The following is a 15,716-nucleotide window of genomic DNA, read 5'->3' on the forward strand; positions in this document are numbered from 1 at the left end:
CTATTTAGGTAGCTGAGAGTTGTAGTTTACTGCCTCCTATGTTATGAAGTAAATATGTTTATAAGCTAACGGTTTCTTACACGAGACACAGAGGTCGTAACTATCCCTAAGGGAATATATAACGGGTTTTAATGTTTGTTTAAATTTTGTTTTGTACTATTTATGTGTGCCCAATGCCTTTTTAAGTCAATTTAACAAGGCTTCTTTTGAAAACATTTAATGGAAAGTAAAGTCTTAATTTTAGTGATTTACCTTTACTGTCAAAGCCACACATGTGTGGAATCAGACTCACCTGTAAGTCCTCACATTACCTTCAAAATCTAAACGTTATGAAGTCTTTGATTTTGGAAGATATTTGTTAATGTTCTTGAAGTGGCACGGAATGCTTTTTAACCAATTAGGAAACTTTTAATACAAGCAAAAGGGTCAAAAAACAAAAAGTTTAATGCTAGTTTGAATTGAGCTATGTCTGCTATAGTTTTCAGACCTCAATTTTCAAACCTCAAGCTGCCTCGTATAACAGAGAACCACGTCAGTTAAACTTAAATTAACTTTCCCTTTTCAAGGAGCCAAAGATATCTTTATAACATGCTTGGCATTTTGAGGAAATAACTTGTACTCATAACCTGCTTTCTCTGGGCATCCAGCCCTGTCTGATTGCCCACCATGATGGATCAGCCAACATTTCACCTTTTATCCGTAGAGGGGATCTTAACTGGAATATTGGCTTGGGGTGAAAATAAGTGTGTCTTACTGCAGGACCAACAAAAGAGGTCACTCTCTCAGCATCCTGCCCTTACTGCTGATAGCAGAGACCACCAGTATGCGTCTACATCTGATAAGCCATGCCGCTCGAGAAAATGAGGTGTATATTAAAATGTATACCCTCTTTTCCTTAAAAGCTGTCGGAATGACTTTGGCTTCTCTGACAGTTTTTAAGTTTAAGAGGCTAGTTCTTAAATTGTAGTTTAAAGAGTATTCTACACTTAATGACCTATTCCATGTTGACCATAATTCCTATAGATGTTACTGATGTTCCTTCTTTAACAAATGTTTTGCAAGGCCTATAGGATCACAAACACCCATTTACTGACTTCTCCGGGACCTATTTGTGACACTGTAGGTGTATATGTGCATAGTCTGAATACAGAGTCCCAACATTCTAGTTCTGCCTTTTCACTTTATGGTAAACGGTCATAAATGCTTGTATATGCACAAACACATTAACACCTATGTATAGGCAGTTGGTCTGTTTTACATAAGTAGATGAGAAGAAGGTCAGCAGGATGAACCCAAATTTATAGCTGCATTTGTTATTACAATTCCCTTCTATTGGCTGAACTCAATATTTAATAGCTAAGCTCAATAAAAAAAAATTGTAAAACGTCCAAACAAGGCTGACAATGTTAAGATAATTGTCATATTCAGTATGTACTTTTGTTATTGTGATATTTAAATATATATTGTAATTTTGTTAATAAAGTCTGGACTGTGAAAAATATTAGGTTTGAATGTCTGGTAAAATAATAATTATAAACTAAAACATTTTACTTTATACTTAACGTCACCAGGATTTTACAAGTTGATTGGATGTGCCGTATGCCAGAAATTATTCAATTTTTTGGAGTCTGGGTCCTAAAGAAATGCAAAATTCATTATCATTTCTGGTAATACACAACTGAATTAAGTTGGATCCCCAAAACCTCTGAGGCAGGCTCACAACTGCATACATGTGATATTAAGTCACTGAGGCTACTTCCAAGAACTCTATACAAGGCCAGCCAAGCTACTCTTGGAGCAGAAGCTTACTAGGATTGGTCCTTCATAATGTAACGTGATAGGTAAAACTGTAACTCCCCTACCAAATCCTTTATTACTGAATAAACTGAATACAATGTAGAGGATATATAACACAGACTACTTCTCTTGGTTCTACACAAAGCAATGCCTTTGTTGTAGACTGCTTCAAGCTTTGGTTTGTCTTACTCTTAAGCTTTCCTGCTTTGCAATGTCCTTATCCATGAGCAGAGTCAACTACTTAAATGATGCAGCGAGGGGTTATGTTTGTTAATAGATTTCACTGAAACAAACCTTATCAGAGATGAAGTGGAGGTTGAAGGATCTCAAAGAGGAGCAGCTCCCTTGGTTTAGCAGCTCTTGCTTTTTTAAGCACCTGGTATTTCCTGGAGTGTGAGTGTTGTGGGGGTTGTTAGAGTGGGTGAACTGGAGTATTGCAAACACTTATGTAGTTCTATATAATGGCTGTATTAGGTCTCTGGGGTGAACAACACTCGCTTTTTATGTCCCTGGCATTTCCAAGTGTCAGATATTTCCAAGTGCAGAGTACAAATACAGAAGACTGGGTGAGGCAAGAGGTGGGGCAAAAGTATTACCCTTTATCTTCCAACTGTGATTTTAATAATCAAGGTTGAGGGTTTCAATCAACGCACATCCTGTCATATGTATATGCAGCTGGCACAATTGTTTCAAGATTCATACTCCTGTGGTAAATGTTAGCATGTGTCTTTTTAAGCTTGTATTAGAGATTTAAAGGCGCAACTAGCAACATTGAAGGAGACATGCTATCTAAAGAGGAATTTGCTGCTCGCAGCTGAGCGTACCAACACAGTGGGTGGAGGTGAAGCAGAGAATTATCAGGTAGGTGGTGGCAAACTGGAAAAGGATGGCCAGTCCAGAGCTTACCCACTCCAGTAGATTTTTAAACTTGTGCAGTGATGTGGGAGATGATGGCACAGAAGTGGCATTGCTAGGGGGGGAATCACTGTTGCAGAACACAGGGAATTGATTGTGCATAATGGCCTAGATATGTGGTGGTTGGAAGGGATCAGATAGGGTATTTCGTTGCTAGGATTGCAATAACTGGACATTATTTTTAATGATACACCTGACTGGCGTTTGAAATTGTAGTAAATAAACAACTGAGACCAAGGGTATTTTGTAAAAAAAAAAAAAAAAAATCAAATAATAATAATAAAAAAAATTTAGACCCTTTAAAGTCTGTACAACACACTGGGATGAAAAAAAACAATTAAAGGGACACTCCAGTATCATATGCACTTGAATACATGTGATATTTGTGGGGGCTCTATAAGTTTCTGTAGTAGTTTATCTTTTCATTGGTGAACAGCACATATTAATGTACTTATAAAGTACTTTAAAATGCATGCTTCTTCAGTGGGACAGTCAGGGATACTAAATGGATCCATTAAGAAATATGAACTGCAATGAAAATGTCATTAGAGAAAACGAAACCATGAAACATACACCACAGGCAACAATTTTAACAGAAATAGATCTATAAGAGGTCCCTTTACATTTACATGGTGTCCCTCTTGCAAATACATGAGAGGATTGCAGGTTCTTCCCTCGCACCCATCTATTTTCTGTGCAGAAGATGTATTCGGCCATGCAATTCTCCTTGCATATGATACACTTACCTCCATTCAGCTCCAGTGCTGGCTCGCCTAACATTATGCCATTTAGACAAATACAAATGGATAATTCTGCACCCTAGAACATTTGTTGAGCACAACAGCATTTAGTGTTTACATACAAACATGTACAAACAGATGCTTAATACCAGCCTGCCGCCAATCATTTCTGAAATGTCTATGTCCTATGTTGTTGACGCCTATTTACAGGAGTGTTTTTCAACACCATTAATCCCTTTTTTTTTACAATTTCAGTAATTTGTCATCATGCCTTCCCAGCACAATCATATTTTCACTGAAATTAATTCTTGTTATTGTTCAAACAAGGCACTGTAGATCCAGCTTTTTGGCCAAGACCCTGCAGATCAGCTTATTAATCAAAAAGCCGATACTAAGTATGTCATTTGCACTTTTTAAACTGTTACTTTTCTAATTCCTTTTATTATCCTTCTGTTGCTCTCTTACTACCCTTCTAAAAAAATTGAGTGAGCCAGTATAGACTAAAGCCAGGTTTGAACTCAGCGCCTTACCTTGCGAAGAAAGGAGAAGAACAAGCAAAAGCCAGGTATGCTCAAACTGGTTCTGTTGGGATTTAGGTCAGTAGAGACACTCATATGATAACTTCCCAAGGCTGGTTTGGCTTGGCCATTACTTGCTGAGCCGAGAAAGGTGTTAGGTTTGGCTTCAGCAAGGCTCATAGTGTGTGCTGGCTGTCAGCCTTCCTGGTCGATTCTTAAGGGCATTCTCTCATTCAAATAATCATTTTTTGCTTCCTGCAAACCGTACCATTCACACACAGCAAATCACTGCAGGACTTTTTGTGCATACAAAAAGATACATCCCCACTAGGAAGTATCTCGTTTTAGCTCACTTGTGCCAGTAAAAATCTGTATAGACAGCTGACCTCCCCTTGAAGCCTATTGTTACACCAATGGTACAAAATGCAACAAATCATGCACATTCATCCACAGTTGACAAGATACTTTTTAATGAATTGATTCATTGTTACAAAATAAGAGACCCAAAGAACTTATAATTTATTATACTGTGCTGAGTTAGCCTAAGAATATAAGATTAATAATGAGCACCAGAAGCATAGATGGCCTGAGATGTAGCTCATCTAAGGTGTGAGGAAATGTTTGGAAATTCATGGCAATCTTTTCCAGTATCTTTGTAGAACATAATTATGTGGTGAAACCTATATGGATCTATAACAAAATTGTGTGGGATATGCCCGTGTAGAAAAAAGACTGATTAAAACATTTATTCATCTGTGAGGGTCTTTACAAGTTGTGTGTCATATGGATGTGCAATATAAAAAAGGGAATTTGAACTAAACTTGCTGTCATTGTATTTGCCTTTAACTTGATAGTAAGAGCCTATCTTGCCATTTAAAGCCCAGTGCAGAATAATTTAATGAGTGTGGGGGCTATTTTTAATCATGTGCTGACCAACTAGTTGAAAACAACTGAATGGTGCAGTTAACATTAACTTACATTTTTGATGTTTACAGTGATTGAAAGAAGTCCCCTGTTTAACAGTTATTTGAGTGTGGTAAGTGGGCACCATTAAAAACACAATACACTTTTCACTACACAGGCCATGCATCCTTCAGGGGCAGATCTCCAGGAAGTGGCATCTTGTCCCAATACCCAGAAAAGACACCCTGCTAAGGGTAGGATATGGCAGCTGGGGGAGCTGTCCTAGGCCAGGCCTAGGTCGGCCACCTCCTTAAATACACCATTTTATTTAAAGCCTAATCCTATGTCCTCACTGGCTTACCTCTAGGGGCTCCAGGGTGACCCCTTGTTCCTCTCTCATCATACCAATTCAAAATAGTTAGGAAAGGGCCCTTCCGACCTGGACCACACCACTCCGGGTCAGAAGGGCCCTTTCTGAACTATTTTGAACTGCCATGGGTAGACAGGAGTGTATCGGGGTCACGTTGCGTCACGTGAACCTGCGAATGAAACCGAGGCTGGATAGCAAGCTGCTGGAGCAGTGAGAGGTAAGCGGGGGTGGGGTTTGCTTGTTTGAACTAATGTCAGTATGTATGTGTACTTATGTGTGTACTTGCGTGTGTATGTGAGCATGGATGTGTAAGTGGGGTGAGAGGGAGTATGTGTTAGAATGAATGTGTACATGTGTTAGTGAGTATGAGTAAGTGTGTGTAATTTGTGTTTACATAAGTGTGCCACATAAGTGTGTAGGTTATATAAAAAAATCGGCAGAAAAGAAGCTGCGGCCTCTTGCCTCCACACGCTTCTTGCTTTGCCATTGTTTTAAAATTATGCAAATGCATACCTACTGTATTTTATGCCACCAAACAGAACGTACTTGGAGAACTTAAAAAATAAATGTGTCTACAATAATATATAGCAAAAGTGTTTTTCAGACCTCTCCAGAGTATTGAGGCAACTGCTCAGGAATGCATGTGTATTGCTTATTATTCGTTATGCTTGGTGTGGCCTAATATTGCTAAAAGAAAAAAAAAAGTTACATCTGAAAGTCAACACGATCCAGCTGAAATTTCTATTATATTTAAAATAAAATATGTTGCTTTTGCTTTATAACGTTCATACAAATCCTAGTTAGTTGCACGGTCAGAGCTGATCAGGCAGAAATCCCAGTAGAAAGGTTTGAGTTGAAGGTCATCAGTGTTTTATTCTTGCAAGACAGCTAGATATTCATGTGTTATTACACAGCATGCATCAGATCTTAGTGTACACGAGGCATTAGTGAGCAAGCAAGGAACCTAGGCCTATGCAATCCTGAGTGACGGGTCACTTTCATTTCATTGGTGCCTTTAGGTGTATTAAATGAACTAAAAGGTATATAATAGCTACCTGTTGAGATCCCTACATAAAATGACAACTTCTAAGATTTATGTGGTAAATGAATAATTTACGTATTCCCATTACTTGGTTATTTCTGATTTGTCATGTGTAAACACAGCTGGGACCTGCCCAAATATTTCTACAAGTACCAGTTAATTAAGAAGCCGAGAGAAAAGCGTGGAGAAAAATAAAATACAGATTCCATAATTGCAGGGTTTTTTTCACCTTAAGTTAAATGTTTTGTAATACGAGGCTTATATAATGATGCCAATAATAGAAATCAAACCTTTTATAAAGGTTGTTTATGTCTGGGTTAAAATGTCATTTTTCTAAACACGGATATTCGTGTACCAAATGTCGAAAATGGAAGACATACAGGACCACTGATAATCTCCCTCGATCTGGGGCTCCACGCAAGATCTCACCCCGTGGTATCAAAATGATCACAAGAATGGTGAGCAAAAATCCCAGAACCACACGGGGGGACCTAGTGAATGACCTGCAGAGAGCTGGGACCAAAGTAACAAAGGCTACCATTAGTAACACACTACGCCGCCAGGGGCTCAAATCATGCAGTGCCAGACGTGTCCCCCTGCTTAAGCCAGTACATGTCTGGGCCTGTCTGAAGTTTGCTAGAGAGCATTTGGATGATCCAGAAGTGGATTGGGCGAATGTCACATGGTCAGATGAAACCAAGGTAGAACTTTTTGGTAGAAACTCAACTCGTCGTGTTTGGAGGAGAAAGAATGCTGAGTTGCATCCAAAGAACACCATACCTACGGTGAAGCATGGGGGTGGAAACATAATGCTTTGGGGCTGTTTTTCTGCAAAGGGACCAGGACGACTGATCCGTGTAAAGGAAAGAATGAATGGGGCCATGTATCATGAGATTTTGAGTGAAAACCTCCTTCCATCAGCAAGGGCATTGAAGATGAAACGTGGCTGGGTCTTTCAGCATGACAATGATCCCAAACACACCGGCCTGGCAACGAAGGAGTGGCTTCGTAAGAAGCATTTCAAGGTCCTGGAGTGGCCTAGCCAGTCTCCAGATCTCAACCCTATAGAAAACCTTTGGAGGGAGTTGAAAGTCCGTGTTGCCCAGCGACAGCTCCAACACATCACTGCTCTAGAGGAGATCTGCATGGAGGAATGGTCCAAAATACCAGCAGCAGTGTGTGAAAACCTTGTGAAGACTTACAGAAAACATTTGACCTCTGTTATTGCCAACAAAGGGTATATAACAAAGTATTGATATGAACTTTTGTTATTGACCAAATACTTATTTTCCACTATAATTTGCAAATAAATTCTTTAAAAATCAGACAATGTGATTTATGGACTTTATGGAATGGTGGCTGACTAAATACTTTTTTGCCCCACTGTAAACATAAAATGTATATATACACAAACCTGCCATAACATAATGACCACCTATCTAATATTGTATGGGTCATTATTTTGCCACCAAAACAGCCCTAACCCGTCCTAATCCTTTAAGTCCTGTAAGTAGCTTGGTAAGGCCTCCATAGATGCATCCTGGTGTCATGTGTTCTCCAGGTAAGCGATGCAAGAAAAGGTGATTCATCAGACCAGGCCACCTTCTTCTATTGCTCCATGGTCCAGTTCTTATGCTCACATGCCCATTGTAGGCGCTTTCGACAGTGGATAAGAATCAGCATGGGCACCCTGACTGGTCTGAGGCTACACAGCCCCATATGCAACAAACTGATGCACTGTGTGCTGTGACACTTTTCTATCACAACCAGCTACAGTAGCTCAGTGGCAATCCATACGAAGCCCCGAAAATGAGGCCAGACCCCTCCAAGAATCAGACGAAAACGAAGCAAAAAGCTTTGTTTCCCTATGTAAATGTTTCCCTACCTTCTCTGCTGACCACTTCCATTTCTGTATCTACTTCTTTACCTTCTATATTCTCCTTTCTCTTCTATCTGCAATCTGATATCTTAAATATTCTATATTCGTCTGCATCTCACCAGAGATGACCGGGCTGGAACTTCTGCCAAAATGGCTTGCAGTGAATCCTGTCCTCGATCCTCCAACTGGGGGAGAGGACGTCACCGGATGCACCGCCATATTGCTCTAAGTACATGGCAATATGGTGACATGTCCGATGACGTCCTCTCCCCCAGTTGGAGGATCGGGGAGAGGATCTCACCGGACGCGCAGTCATATTGCCCTCAGTTCACGTTAAGTAGAGAAACATTTAGAGAGCGAGTGAACGAGAGTGTGGGAGAGAGCGAATAAGAGTGCGAGGAAGTGAACGCAACTAATTGCGTTCCCAAATTAAAAATAATCCCCGCATTTTTGACCGAACCTTATGGTCAGGGAACAAAATTCGTTGTTGGAAAACTAATAGGCAGATAGAGCACGTCTAACAATAATTTTATATATTAATTTCTAGAGAGAATCTGTCAGTTATACAGCTTTTAGCATCATCAGTGGTGTAACTACTGGGGTCGCAGGGGTCGCGACTGCGACCGGGCCCTGGATTTCTGTCAGTCAGGGGGGCCCAAGAGGTGCCGAGCGGTCATTTTCAGCAACCGCTCGGCACCTCTTGGCCCCCCCTGACTGACAGAAATCCAGGACTCCTCTGGTCCCCGCTGCTGCAGCCGCCGCCTGCCTCAGCGCTGCCCAGAGTGCAGTATTGGGAGCGTGAGGCGTTTGTCTCGGGTGCCGGCGCTTCACGCTGAGCGCCGGCATATGACGTCATATGCCAGCGCTCAGCAGTGAAGCGCCGGCACCCGAGACAAACGCCTCACGTTCCCAACACAGGAGTTGATGGTAAGTGACCTGCAAAGGGGGGTAGGGAGGGAGTGGGTAGATTGTGAGAAGGGGGGGAGGGAGGGGGAGGGTAGATCGTGAGAAGGGGGGTAGGGACGGAGAGGGTAGATCGTGAGAAGGGGGGTAGGGAGGGAGAGGGTAGATAATGAGAAGGGGGGGTAGGGAGAGAGAGGGTAGATAGTGAGAAAGGGATAGATGGGTTGGGGGGGCCCTTAACAGATTCTCGCACCGGGGCCCTGAGGTTTCTAGTTACGCCCCTGAGCATCATTAAATGCATTTATTTGTACTTTGTACTGATTTTCAATGAGTAAATGTGTGTATGGATTATTTTACTTTGGAGAAGATTAACTCTCTAGCAAAACAAGCAAACACTTGTTTCCTATGTTATGATCCTCTCCTTTCTCATCCTCGTCTTAAAAAAAGTATGTCAGAGACAGCTTTCACTCAGTAGAGAGCAGTAATTTAAAGCTGCTGTTCCACCCAGTAGAATGGACTAACCATTATAATCCCAATAATAGTAAGTTACTATGGCTGTTCCCTTGGTATACCCACCACATAAAGTGGGTTTGTAATACAACTGCACTGCTTTGTTAATCTACAAACAACATTGCATGGGTTTACTGCACTGTAAAGTGCTGGAACAAGGGAAAGGATGCCCTTTAATTGCAAGTATACTTTAATGACATAGACAAGGTACCGTCAAGATCACAAAATGCGTATAATCAAACTTACATTTAGGCACTGGGTTATAGAAATAACAGCTGATGGGCATCACTGACTTGCAATAAACAATATGCCTGTCTTTATCATGCAAGGGACAACAGTTATGTCAGCACATGTTGTCATGGTAGTTGAGGAACAAAGGCCCTCGCAATATTGAATCATAGCATTGAGGTGACTAGTAGCATTATTTTTTTTTTACCCCTGTTTATGTTGAATTATTATGATTATTTAGAGCCATAGAATAATACATGTATGAGTGAAGGTAATGAACATAGGAGAGGTGTGTAACCTTGTGCTGGGGCACATGACAGCATGAAAGCTTAGCTCTACCATGACTTGAAATTCAGATTAGGTTAAAAAAGCCATCAATTGCAAAGAATCCCTCTTTGGCCCCATGAACCTCCTAAACCTAGAAAACAATCACCAGAAGCTAAAAGAACAGTATTTTAGAACCCCAGACCACTTCCTCAATGTTTTGCGGGAGGTTTTCTTGGGGACTGGAGCAGTGGTATGCCTTGTTTACAGTAGTGCATCTATGGGGGTGCGAGTGATGAGGCTGCCCTGGGCACATCAAAGCAGGGGGCGAAGTGCCAGACAAGCCTACTGGGAGAGTTCTCCATATTCTGCCTCCCCTTGGGCCATTCTGTTGTGCCGTGCCGACATGGGTGTGTGGGGGTGCATTGTACCCAGGGACCATGAACATTGGTCTGGGTAGCAAGCACCCTCAGGCCACACGATTTGAAGGGCCAGTTGGGCCGGGTAATCAGGTCGGGTAGGAGCCCATGTGCAGGGGATACTTGGGTTTCGGTCTGTAACCCACGATACATGATTATACAAACAAAGACACCATAAGCAGAAATCTAGGTAATGCAATGTATTGTATGTATATGACAGGACAAGCAAATAAGGGTTATACAGTCTGTAAGCAAGAAACCGGACATATGGCAGGATTAATAAATACCGGTAATAAGTCTCTTGGCGGGGAGCCCACTCAGAAGGGCACGAAAGGCAGAGAGCCCACTTGGAAGGGCACGAAAGGCAGAGAGCCCACTCGGAACAGCACGAAAGGCAGAGAGCCCAATTGGAAGGGCACGAAAGGCAGGGAGCCCAATTGGAAGGGCACGAAAGGCAGGGAGCCCACTTGGAAGGGCAGGGAGCCCACTTGGAAGGGTACGAGAGGCACGGAGCCCACTTTGAAGGACACAAAGCAGGGAGTCCACTTGGAAGGACACAAAGCTGGTAACCAGGAATGGTAAAGGTGCAGAGCCACAGCAGAAAGGTCGACAGACTTCAATACAAAGGCCCTGACTGAAGGGCAGGGCAGGTTCATAAAGGCAGGGTAATCCAGGTAACAGCTGCTTGCAATAACGAGGTCTGGGTGCTCCAGAGAGATGGGCGGCCACTAGTGGTTGTAAAACAACATGAGCGTCAATAAGTAGTGACTAATTAGTGCATAGTCCTGACAGGCAGGGTGGATCCTGACAATCTCCCTCTAACCAGCTCAACATTAAGGAAGTACAAGGTCTGTCACTTCAGCAGATGCCGAGTGCCAGGACATGAACACAGCTCTGGAGTTACTGACCTCGCACTCCCATAACAGGAGATGGAAGATAAGGAAGAGATGGGTAGAAACTTGTAGGGGATAGTGAGAAGAGAGGGTAGATGATGGAGAGAAAAGGGGGTAGATGATGGGAAGAAAGGGGTGCTATAAGGGCTATAAGTGTGAGCCAGTATATACAGTGGGACAAAAAAGTATTTAGTCAGCCACGAATTGTTCTCCCACTTACAAAGATGAGAGGCCTGTAATTTTCACCATAGGTACTCTTCAACTATGAGAGACAAAATGAGACAACAAAGTCCATAAATCACATTGTCTGATTTTTAAAGAATTAATTTGCAAATTATGATGGAAAATAAGTATTTGGTCAATAACAAAAGTTCATCAATACTTTGTTATATACCCTTTGTTGGCAATGACAGAGGTCAAACATTTTCTGTAAGTCTTCACAAGGTTTTCACACACTGCTGCTGGTATTTTGGACCATTCCTCCATGCAGATCTCCTCTAGAGCAGTGATGTGTTGGGGCTGTCGCTGGGCAACACGGACTTTCAACTCCCTCCAAAGGTTTTCTATAGGGTTGAGATCTGGAGACTGGCTAGGCCACTCCAGGACCTTGAAATGCTTCTTACGAAGCCACTCCTTCGTTGCCCGGGCGGTGTGTATGGGATCATTGTCATGCCCTTGCTGAAGAAGGGTTTCACTCAAAATCTCACGATACATGGCCCCATTCATTCTTTCCTTTACATGGATCAGTCGTCCTGGTCCCTTTGCAGAAAAAGCATGATGTCTATGTATTTAGAATGTAATGTCATACAAGTCACTGTTGGTGTAATGGTCAGGTGTTCCAGTACTTTTGTCTATATAGTCTAATACATAAATCTACAGTAGATTAATCTAAATCCTTTAATATTCTAGATGCTCTACCATTCCACACGTTTTGAGAATGTATCTATCCACTCCATCTCCATACAGTATAATAGGTTGCTTAATACAGTTAAAAAGCCTTTGCCTCCATGTTTTGTTGGTTATGGGAAATAGCCTCAACACTTACAAATGCTCAATATCCAACAGACATCCTGTTTTTTCTGACCTGAAATGTAAGTGTTCTCACAAGAACATTGGCTTCTTTGTTTACATAAGGTGGGACTGTGCCTTAGTTTGTCCCTTCTGGTTAGGAGTGTGAGACATCCTGCTAAAGCTCATCAAAGCTCATCTCCCAATTCCTACTTCCTCTGTCACACGAATGTCTCTATTTGCCAGAACAGAAAGTATTTCACAATACATATTATCAGCACTGTAAAAAGTATTCTACCTTTAAGAAAATATGGTCCTCTACCACAGACCAAATCCAAAGCCTCTACCTCCGAGGAGACCAGGTAACAGGGGGACGGGATTCTGCCTACTGCCCCTATATAAACCCTCCAGACACCTCACACAGGGCTTACTAGTTCAGCTGTGTCTCTTGCAACATCCTCTTAGTGTCCCACAGCCCTTTAGTCTTCTTGGTTCTGACCCATGGATTTCCATTACGCACTACTCTGCTGCTGTTAACTACTTTGACTTCTGGATTGTGACCCTGTTACTGCTTGTTTGCTGCCTGCCTCGACCCCTAGATTGTGACCCCGATATTGATAATTGCTGCCTGCCTCAACCCCTGGATTGTGACCCAGATATTCATAAGTGCTGCCTGCAAGACCCCTGGCTTGTGACCCTGATACTGATTGTTTGCTGCCTGCCTCGACCCCTGGGCCGTGACCCCAACTTCTCTTTCAGATTTCCCTTTGCCTTGGACATTTGTGGAATCTGTACTGTTTTCCTGTGCTCCGCTCCACATGCCAGCCTGACAACAATAAAATACAATTGTGGCAAACTGTAACTTTCCTTGGATTTCCTTGTCCTGAAATAATCTCTCTTCCCCTCCCACCCACACAAAGGTTGTCTAAACCAATCTAAACACTCAGCAGCTAAACAATAGGGCATTATGGTGGTACCAGAACATTGTTTTGATTAATCCAATGTTTGTTCAGTGATGTTCTAAATTTTCATTGGTCTATTGATTTCATCACAGTCTAAATAGCCAGACTACAAATTGTTTACCAGGAGATCAAGATAAAGTCTTTGAATGTTTATATAGCAGAGTGGGAGATACTATTACTAATTGTTTTTTTCATTTCCTTTATTCCTTTTTTGCTCTTGTCAATGTTTTTTTTTCTTGGACACATTATTTTATACCCCACTTACAATACCTGTAATATGATGTGTGATTTATGTGTTATAAATCCTACATTTGTTATACAAGGTGTGATTTGCAGTTTCAAGTCAAATATTCTATGTATTCTGTTTTTTCCCTGAAAACCAATGGAACGCCAACTTTTTTTTGTAATTTCACAAACTTTATGTAGCCATAGCTATAAAGATGATAAAATAATTCCAGTTTCTATATTTTCAGTGGCAAACCTAAAATAAACACTTAGACTCTAAATTTCAACTAAGATCTGTTAGCTTGCAAGTTGGGCAATAGCAGAACACAGCACATACAGTTACTGATTGGCCTCTACATCTGTTGAACAACGCAATGTTCTATTTTTAATTTCTGAAAGATTATTTTTTCAATAGCCATACACATATAATTTTCAATGTTTCCAGATCATTGTTTTTCAACTGGCTAAGTCACTGTAACAATATCCAACACTATTTTGTGGAGTATTTGTGGAGTATTTGAAATCTTTCGGTGGATGGACTTTCAAATATATATTTTCAAAAATATATGCTTATATGGTTATAAACTCAGTATTCCTACCCAAAAAAGTAGGAACAAAGTTCATCCAGACCAGGCGAGAGGGTGAATTTGCACCCCTGATCCCCAGGCTGCTCCAAAGCTCAAAAAAAAACTTGAAGAAAACTTGGAACAGTGAAGAACTTCCCAGGTTTTTATAAGACATGGGCCCATTGCATCTGAAGCGAAGCTAACACAGCATTCCACAATAAGAACATAATACCAATAGTCAAACACAGTGGTGATAGTGTAATGGTCTGGACTAATTTGCTGCTTCAGGGTCTTTGTGGCTTGTCATAATTGATGGAACCATTAATTCTGCCCTCTACCAGACAATTTTGAAAGAGAATGTCAGGCCTTCGGTTAACGCTAAAGCGGAGTTGGATTATGCAGCGGGACAATGATCTGTAGCCCGCAAGTATGTCCACCTATGAATGGATCAAAAGAACAAAATGAAGGTTTTAGAGTGGCCTAGTCGCATGACCCTTTTTAGGCAGTTTATGCTCGCAAACCGTCCAATATGGCTAAATTAATTCTGCCAGGAAGAGTGGGCCAAATTCCCCCACAGTGATGTAAAATACTCATTGCCAGTTATTGCAAATGTTTGATTGCAGTTTGCTGCATTTTGTGTTTACTCATGAGAAATGTAATAACAGCACTTAGAGTCCCATGGTTCCAAGCCTTTATGTCCCTTTTTTTACTATCTGGGTGTGCCTGGAGGCTCCGCCCTTTTGAGGAAGTACCCCGGGAGGCCTGGTTCACTGGGAAGCAGAAGAAGAAAAAGAAGACACAGGGAGAAGTGGATGAAGAAAGAAGACAGAAGAACAAGAAGAGGCAAGAGAAAAAGTGGAGCTGCGTGGCAAGGAGAAAGGGACACAAAAGCGGTCAGTGAAAAGGGAGAGAGACATTAATAGAATGATGAGACAGTGTGAATGATAACGTGAGAGAGTGTGGATGAGAGAGTGAGAGAGAGTGTTAGGGAGTGTGAGTAAGTGTGACGGTGAAAAAAAAACAACAAAATGCAAACGAAAAGTCAAAGCATTTTGCTTTATTTTTGTTTGTTTTGTTGGGCCCCTCCTTGATTTCAGACATTTGAATCCGAATGCACAAGTCTAGTAGCTAGTACCTTTATATTGGGCTTTTGGGAGGTGGGGTTACACTAAGTCCACAGAACAAACACTAACTTTTGATGAGTGCATCAATATTATTCTTCCAACCATATTGTTGAAAATCATGGGAATTGTAGTTATAGAATGGGGTTGTAGTGGCCTACACTACACACTGAATTTTTTGTTGTTGATTGCAGCTCCCATGATATACAGTCATGATATACATTACTGACTGAACACCATAGGAATTGTAAACTGGGGTAGTTGTGACTAATATTTCCCACCCCAGCTATTGTAAACTAAAGTTCACATGGTACTACCATACCTGGGAACTCTCCGGGTTTGGCCCGTAGAACTCCAGGAAAAGCGCCGCTTCTTTGCTTCTCCGGTCAACACCCGAATCCTCTGGGTCTTGGGAGAGGGATCTTGACACGCCCCACTCCCCACCCATTTCCC

The sequence above is a fragment of the Spea bombifrons genome, chromosome 1, assembly GCF_027358695.1.
Source record: "Spea bombifrons isolate aSpeBom1 chromosome 1, aSpeBom1.2.pri, whole genome shotgun sequence".
NCBI classification, from domain to species: Eukaryota; Metazoa; Chordata; class Amphibia; order Anura; family Pelobatidae; genus Spea; species Spea bombifrons.